This window comes from Amblyomma americanum, chromosome 9 (assembly GCF_052857255.1).
Source record: "Amblyomma americanum isolate KBUSLIRL-KWMA chromosome 9, ASM5285725v1, whole genome shotgun sequence".
Classification (NCBI taxonomy): Eukaryota; Metazoa; Arthropoda; class Arachnida; order Ixodida; family Ixodidae; genus Amblyomma; species Amblyomma americanum.
Genome location: NC_135505.1, coordinates 123060503 through 123068079, shown reverse-complemented (window position 1 = coordinate 123068079; position 7577 = coordinate 123060503). Strand labels below are relative to the sequence as shown.

The 7577-nt window shown below is 43.7% G+C and overlaps 1 protein-coding gene across 2 annotated transcripts in view; it reads left to right on the top strand.

Moving 5' to 3' along the window:
- The first annotated feature begins 1522 nt into the window (after positions 1-1522).
- The window catches only part of LOC144104233 (xibalbin-1-like), a 104191-nt gene continuing 98136 nt past the window's right edge, over positions 1523-7577 (top strand). The window contains exon 1 of one of the 2 annotated variants that reach the window (XM_077637117.1): positions 1523-1909. The gene's annotated coding sequence lies outside the window, so the exon portion shown is untranslated. The remainder of the gene's footprint in view (positions 1910-7577) is intronic. The other variant, XM_077637115.1, reaches the window with a different exon arrangement.

Below are 7577 nucleotides of genomic sequence, written 5' to 3'. Positions count from 1 at the left end.
GGCCCGAGTGTTGTGCGATGTCAGTGCGCGTTAAAGAACCCCAGGTGGTCGAAATTACAGGAGCCCTCCACAAAGGTGTCTCTCATAGCCTGAGTCGCTTTAGGACGTTAAATCCGATAAAAACAAACCTATACCCCACACTCCTCAATAAAAGAAAATTGGGGGTCATTTATGTTTACCATAGAGGATGTAGCGCAGCGGTGTTCCTTGGGTGCACAGAGGTAGTGTGCCCGACTCGCGACCCAAGGGACAAAGGCTCGATTCCTGCACGTGACCAAACAGTCTTTGTTCTAAGCGAAATTGCTCACCTGTGGCATCAAGTCTCTTCCCACCAATCAGGATTTTACAGCCGCACGAACGACAAGGGCCGGGGATTCCGCCGAATGGCACCCTCATTGCTGCCGTGTTAAAAGAGTCCCGCAGCACGGATTAGACCGCACTCAGAGGTAGAGTCAGAAGTACAAATAAAGAATGGGCACATCCATTCAGGATCACAAACTTATCTGGTAATGAACTATTAGTTAGAAAAGACTAGCGCTATAGACGAGGACACAGAAACAGAGTACACAGGTATTGTCGCTAAACATCAACTACGTTATTTACTTCACAGAAAGAGACATACATACAGGTCATGATCACATGAATGCGCTGGAAACAAATCACTTATGCATACGTGGTAGACGGTTTTCCGGATACCGTTTTTTTTTTTAGACAGGGCGAGTGAAGGCGTGCTGACGCAGTTATCTCCTTCACTGACGCATTTCGTGTCCTGTATTTATGTGTCATTCTGTGAAGTAAAGAACGTAGTTGACGTTTAGGGCTTGTCTTGTGTACTTGTTTTTCTGTGTCCTCGTCCATACCGCTAATCTCTTCTAATTAATAATGTACAACCAATTAGCCCAGCTTCCAGCCTTGAGTGGTAATGAAGTTGCCCCTTCAAAGCTAATCGATTTTATTTCACAAGAAGCGAGCAAGATTTATTTACCTTTGTCTTTGTCCCATCACTGACCCTTCGTATGATGACCACAGGGTGCCGTTGAAAGTGGTCGAAAGCGCTATCATGCATGGCCCTGAGCCTGCATTTGGCCCCTTGCCGTCTTTTTGTTCAAACATAGCGTTCCATAGGCATAAAAATATCCAATGTCTTGTCATAGGAATAGCGAAGGCGGCTCGCTTGTTTGCTACCGTTATACGCGCAAGGTGATTGCGGCCGCGTTACCGCGGGTCCGGATGTCAGGAATCAAGATAAAGGTTCCGGACACGTCGTCCACTGACAACAAAACTCTTCCAGGGAAAGAGAGAGAGAAGCCGGAAGACACTGCTCTGCCCACAACCAGAGAATCCGGACAAGCAAACAGACAGGAACACAGTTTTCCCGCGAGAGCACGGACAACTTTCGACTGCCAGGGCGGCTCAAAAAAGACACGCTTGTTGCATCGATCGCGCCAATCGGCGCTTCGCGCTCGGCGTCACCTCGGGCGCATGCGCGCTATCCTTCCCTATTCTTTCTCCGCACACGCCTGAAACTTGCGGAGAGGGTTGTGAATAGGGAAGAGAGCGCGGCGGGCGTGGGAGAAAAGGGAGCAGCCGGGGGAGGAAGGGAAGGCTCTGGCCAGTATAAATGTAGCGTCTCGTCGGCCCTCCGGTCCGCCCCACGAGAAGTAGCGCGCCACCGAACAAGAGGAAAGGCTTGTCAGACCCAGTCGTAGCGTCCGGCGAGAAAAGAAGCCCACTTCGCACGCGCTCGACTCCAGGTCGGACGGTCACGGTCGGCGCCCGGCGTCCACAACCTCGTCGGAAGACGCGAGAAGAGTTGCAAGGGAAGCCTAGAAAGTTGATCGGACTCTTTTCAGGCCGACCGTTTCCTAAACCGGCCGCACCGGCGCCGCTTCGCTGCCTCGAAACTTCGGTGAGCATGCACTTTTGTGCTTTTGTGTGTCTCGCAGCTTCTATTTCTAGATGACACTGATATTGAGTACGACAGAACTTTTTAATTTAATAATGATGATGAAAAGTCTAGAACATAGGGAAAGTATTGAGCAGAAAGTGTGTTTGTATGCGCTTAGCATTCCTTATAGCGAGTTAGGTTTTAACGTGTCATTTTAAGCGTTTCAAAGGTTGGAAATTTATCACGCGATTTGCCTCAGCACTGCTCAAAACGCATCACTGCCGTTCAAAAAGCGTTCTTTGTGTGCTGGAGACTCTTGTGACGTTCCGGTCCAGTAATTTCTTCTATAATCATAGTATACGCTGGCAATTTCTACAAATATTTTGACTCGCATGAGTTTTCGTGAAACTTGGAAAATCACTAATTCTCTTTCAGAACCATATTTAGTCCTTTCTCTTGCAAAAATATGCACGTAGTGATTACAGCGGCACTGGTTTTCGACACCCATTTCATGTCATACGGGATCTCGTGAGTTACGAGTTCAAATGTTTCCTACACTTTTTTAAAGCAAAAGTTTTTGATTGATCTTCCTTATCACATAGCTTCATCTCATGACGTTGAAAACGACGCCTCTTTGCCTGGCTTGAGCGCTGGCTTTATTTGTCAATGCGAAAATCAGCACTTGCATACCAAGTAAAATTTTATAGGAGCATTTCAGCAGGGAGTGAAAAACAAAAAAAACGTCGACATAAACTTCTTTAATATTGTGAGCAAGACCATGTGGTCCTTCATCCTTTATTTTCGCCAGTTACTATGCTAGTAAATTAGATAACGGTACTGATTTATGCAAATAGTTATAACTGCATTCAGGCTTCCAAAAAGAACATATTTACTCCAAGCTTGCAACATTACGTTGCAGCCACTATCAGCTTCATTACATTGAAGCATGATCTCGCACTTAGCCTCCCTAAATTTAAGTTGTTTCCTAGAAGTTCTTTTTGCAGAAAACAAGAGATTTCATGCTCGCTTGGCAAAAAAAGAACGAGAAAATTGATCGCGATTATTTTCATTTCGTAGCACTCTTTCCTAAATATGCGAAAAAATCATGTACGTCTTTCACGTCTGACATATTGTAAGCGCTCTGCTCCCACACATTTATACGCAGTGCAAGTTCACCTGAAAAACCTTATAATTCAGTTCAATATTTCTGCTGAATAATTAATCCACGCGGCTGACGCACCTTTCCTGTAAGTTTAAAAATATCTTAGCCAGACTTCAGTGAAAATGCAGTTCGTCTCGTAAAAGCGTGAGTGACAAAAAGTGAACATAACTATAATGGTGACCGACAGACGCATCATGACGGCTGGAAGAATCGGGCGTCGTCCTATTCCTACGGCACTTGCCGTATCTTAGTCTTTTTATATATTTCCCTAAGCTTTTACACTTTGGTGCAGTCTTCTGCTTCTTTCTGAATATCTTTTCAACTTTTCCGTTACCAATAACTACTAAAATTCTAAGCTTTCCTGCTAGATGAAGCCAGTGGATTGGCTGAGCTGGTACGCCACCAAGCTGGAGAGCACTGGTGGGCCATGTTCAGTTCGGCGCAAGCAGATTGGAAGAACCTTAGTATGCTGAGCTTTTAATGCAGCGTGCCTATAGGAGATTGCAGTTTATCCACGACGGCACTTCACCATAGCGCCTCACTGTGACGGTGTATCGTTAGCTCAGCTCAGAGAATATAGCTCAGCGAAAATTTCATAAACCGCACGTGTTCATTATCAGAGGCAGTGAAAACAAAGCATCCATTGCGCAAAGTACTCTGCGTGAGTGGTCAGAAAAAGAGCGCTGGTTACGAGTGATGGGTGGCCAGAAATCTCACGCGAATCGGTAGCTCTATTTGCAGCTAAAACGAGACTTGTGACTACGCGTCAAGGGTCATGCACTACAAGAGACGTAAAATTTCCGAAAATTTTTAACGATAGAAGGGAAATTTTTGTTTCAGTTTTCTTCGAAATCTTTGGGAAAGTACAAAAAGTATACCTGGTTTTGCTTACGACAGCACATTATTGTAGAACATCAAGAGCCGAAGTCACAGAAATAAATTACGGTCTGCCTATTCACAAACAAATTTAAGATATAAGAGACCGAGGCACTTCTACAAGCATCAGCATGAAAGTGACTGGCTCTCACTTTTATACGCGCGGCTTTTTGAACTGTTACGGATATAAGATCACCGAAAACTGATATGTCTTGTCTCCTCTGCAACTGTCTTCTTATAGCAGCATAGAATTTCGCTCCATAAACATAAACGCAGATAAAGAAAGGCAAGCAATATTTTGAATGTCGTGATTACTGTACCGTAATATAGGCACAGTTTTTTCGTTCCTCCAACTAGAACAGCAGATGAAAAGGAAGGGAAGCAGGAGGTAAAGTTCTATCTCTTGTTGTGAGTCAGCATCACTTGATCAAATCATGCCTCTGTCCTTTCCTCTGCAATATCGGAGCAAACTCTCCCACTCAGAGGTTCATGTTCTTATAGTGTGATGAAACTCAGTCAAGCGTTGACAATCCTCGGTCAAGTATTTCCCTTTTATCTTCACTAAAGAAGGCTTGCTGCACAGTGCACGAGATGAACTGCAAACGCGCGGCATCTCTTCCACGCTTTATCAGCGAGGTCCCGTTCAATTTGCGAAAGAACAAAGCGATCTAAGTTTGATCGCATTTCATCCGCTTGATCTTGAAACAAACTTCGAGCACTGGACTGTGGGGTTTGGCCATTTCTACAATTTTGATTGCATTTGCGTGGCGTCCCAGAAACGTATAGCATGCTTTCAAGGCATCCCAAAACTCTTCTTTGTTTAGAACTACAACCTCTATATAGCCTTGTCGAACTTCAACCTTTCAGTTAAAGCAATTTCTTGTACTACATCACCCTTGTTTTTCAAAAAAGGTTTTAAACAAAAAACCGCCTAGTCTATATCTTGCCTTGCTCGGTAGCCTCAGACTTGTGCTCGCACCCCAGCCGTTTTCAGCGTTCTCTTCCTCCTGGAATGTGGCCAATACCACGTGAGTTTTCTTCACAAACTTAGAGATATTTTTCATCTCTTTGAATATATTTAGGATTGTACTGACAGCAAGCAGGTAATTTGTCAGCAGGTTCAGAGGGAATGTGGCACAACCAATAGCGTTGACATGAGTAAATCGCTTAATAACGAGAGCACATGCTGCTTTCATGTTGATAGCATTGTCGGTCACCACCATCTTTACCTTGAAGCTTCCAACCAATTCTTTTGTATCACATATTTCTCGCATACAAACCACCGTATATTTATTATCTTCGGTGGGAATTCACTTGAAAAACAATGGCGAAGATATATAGAGAAAAAAAATTTACGACTAACACTCGTTAGACGTTCATCCAGCCGTCAGACGAAGACGGCACATGAAGCTTTTCCTATATTTTCTTTTATGATTGCTGCGGCCGTTTGATAGTATAGGTCAAGCAGTTTTACAGCCAAACTGTAACTGCTTGGGGACTTTTATAAGGCCCGAGTACGTTAAATGCCGCGTTCCAGTTTTCATTTCTTAATAAGGCAAACGAAGGGTTAGAATATATAGCCTTTGCCACACGTTATCGGCGTTCTTCTAGGCCTGAATTGCCCCTGTATCGATGAGCAGGTAAATCTTACATGGACTGATGCTGCGCTTCATATTGCACCAATACGACCGCATTGAGAATGTTGCTTCAAGAGCGGCTTCGCTATTTACCTTCTTTTAATTGTGTTTCACGCACTGAGAAATGTGCTTGTAAAGACGACTGGCGTTGGAAAAAGCGTAGTTGCTCTTGCAGTACTTACAGACTGCGGGGTGACCATTCCTCGCCAACACTCTCTTCGGCCGCGAAGGGCATCCACACATCGGAAAGTGGCCTCACCATTACAGAATCCGCTTTCGTACTGCTTTGAATGAAACCTGCATAAACTTTATATACAGACGTACGACTGAACCCTAAAGACAGGAATCAGAAGCACCAAAATACGAGAAATTCCACCCAAAGGACGAAGCTTCGCGGATAGTGGAGTTGACATTACGGGACATAGATGGCGGCTGGACAGTGGTCATTTCGTGTTTCACGCCGATATCCACAAGGAGAGATCAGCATGATGTTTCGGCTTCGATCTTCTAGTGCACTTTGAACACACTTTGTGATCGCACCTTCTCCAGCGTGCAAATAACGCGTGTTTTTCTTTATTGCGACGAGAAAAAAAAATTCCGGGATACTCCCTTCTTTTATTCCGAAACTTTGCTCGACGCCCGAAAGCACTTATTTGTTGACCCGCATAGTGCGGAGAGAAACCAGATATGTAACACAATGCACACAACTAAAAACACGAACAAAATACGGACAAATTATAGCATGCAACAACAACCTTTTGTTACACCTGATTTTTTTTTAAATCGCCAGCCTGCCATCATCTCAATATTGTGTCAGTCATATTCGTTAGCAGTCTTCAAAAAAAGTTGGATGCGTACTTGTCACTTTATGAGGAATTTGACTTCTTATATCAAGTCCGGTTGCTTTGATTACCTGCTTTATATTTAATGGTTTAGCCCTCCAGTCCCACTCTGTGTCACTGCCTGTATTCTGTTTACCGTTTTTATCTTCTCTTCAGTGCATGCAACCCATTCATTTTTTCCCTCACCCTACGCTGAGGTGTTGTGTGTATTGAGAGACTTACACTCGTCAGGCGTCCGTGCCTCTTTGTCATCGTCTTAGACAGACGCGTACTTTTCTCCCTTGTCTGTGTGAAATAAATATTCAACTAATTTTGTCATAGTAAAAGCTAAAAGGTGCTCTTGTCTTAACACGAGTAGCATTCTTTTGTGAGATTTGCCTGTAAATTGCCTGCACTAGTTTCATCTTCAAGAATACGTTGGCGTGGTTCATAACCAAGATTACATTCATCAAAAAAGCAACACTGCCGGTGAGAAAGCTTGACTTACTGCGTGCAGTTATTATTATCAAAGAATATCAAAAATGGTTGCTAAGAATCTATCAAGTTCGTTCTCTCGTTCTTAACAACCACCTGGCTTCCTCAGCATATTGGTGCCATTCACAAGAGCTACCTTAATAATCCTAAAGCATAATTTTTTCAGTGAGTTTTACGAGTGATTTCCTATTATTTTTAAAGCCCTTCTTCTCAGATTTGTTAGCGATCCTGCGCTCGCCATATGAAAAAGACATTCCAATACGTAGGAACAAGAATATCTTTCATATCTGCGCAAGAAATAAAATGTGTACGCAGTTGGCCCTTATCCGCAGGCTTTTCTTGAGGACCATTATTGTTAAGGGCAATGCTGATAACCGGAGTGCCAGGCTATTAGCGCTGGTAGCGAATTTCTCGGCACTGTCTTCATTACCTACACTCTATCTAATGTCTGACAACCACAACGAAAAAGCAAAGATTGCATGAACCAATTCGATTTGATCAAACCATGCTCACACCTTGTGTAACCTGTGAGACAAAGCAGCCTTGCTTGCATAAGTGTAGGATGTGTTTGAAATGATTGTACTGCAGTTATAAAAGCAGTAAACAGGTAAGGTTATCCACAGAAAGTGAATGCAGTGGAAAATTGCGTCAGCAATGCAAGCGCTGTCGATGCACAAAGCACCATATGTGCTGCGAAC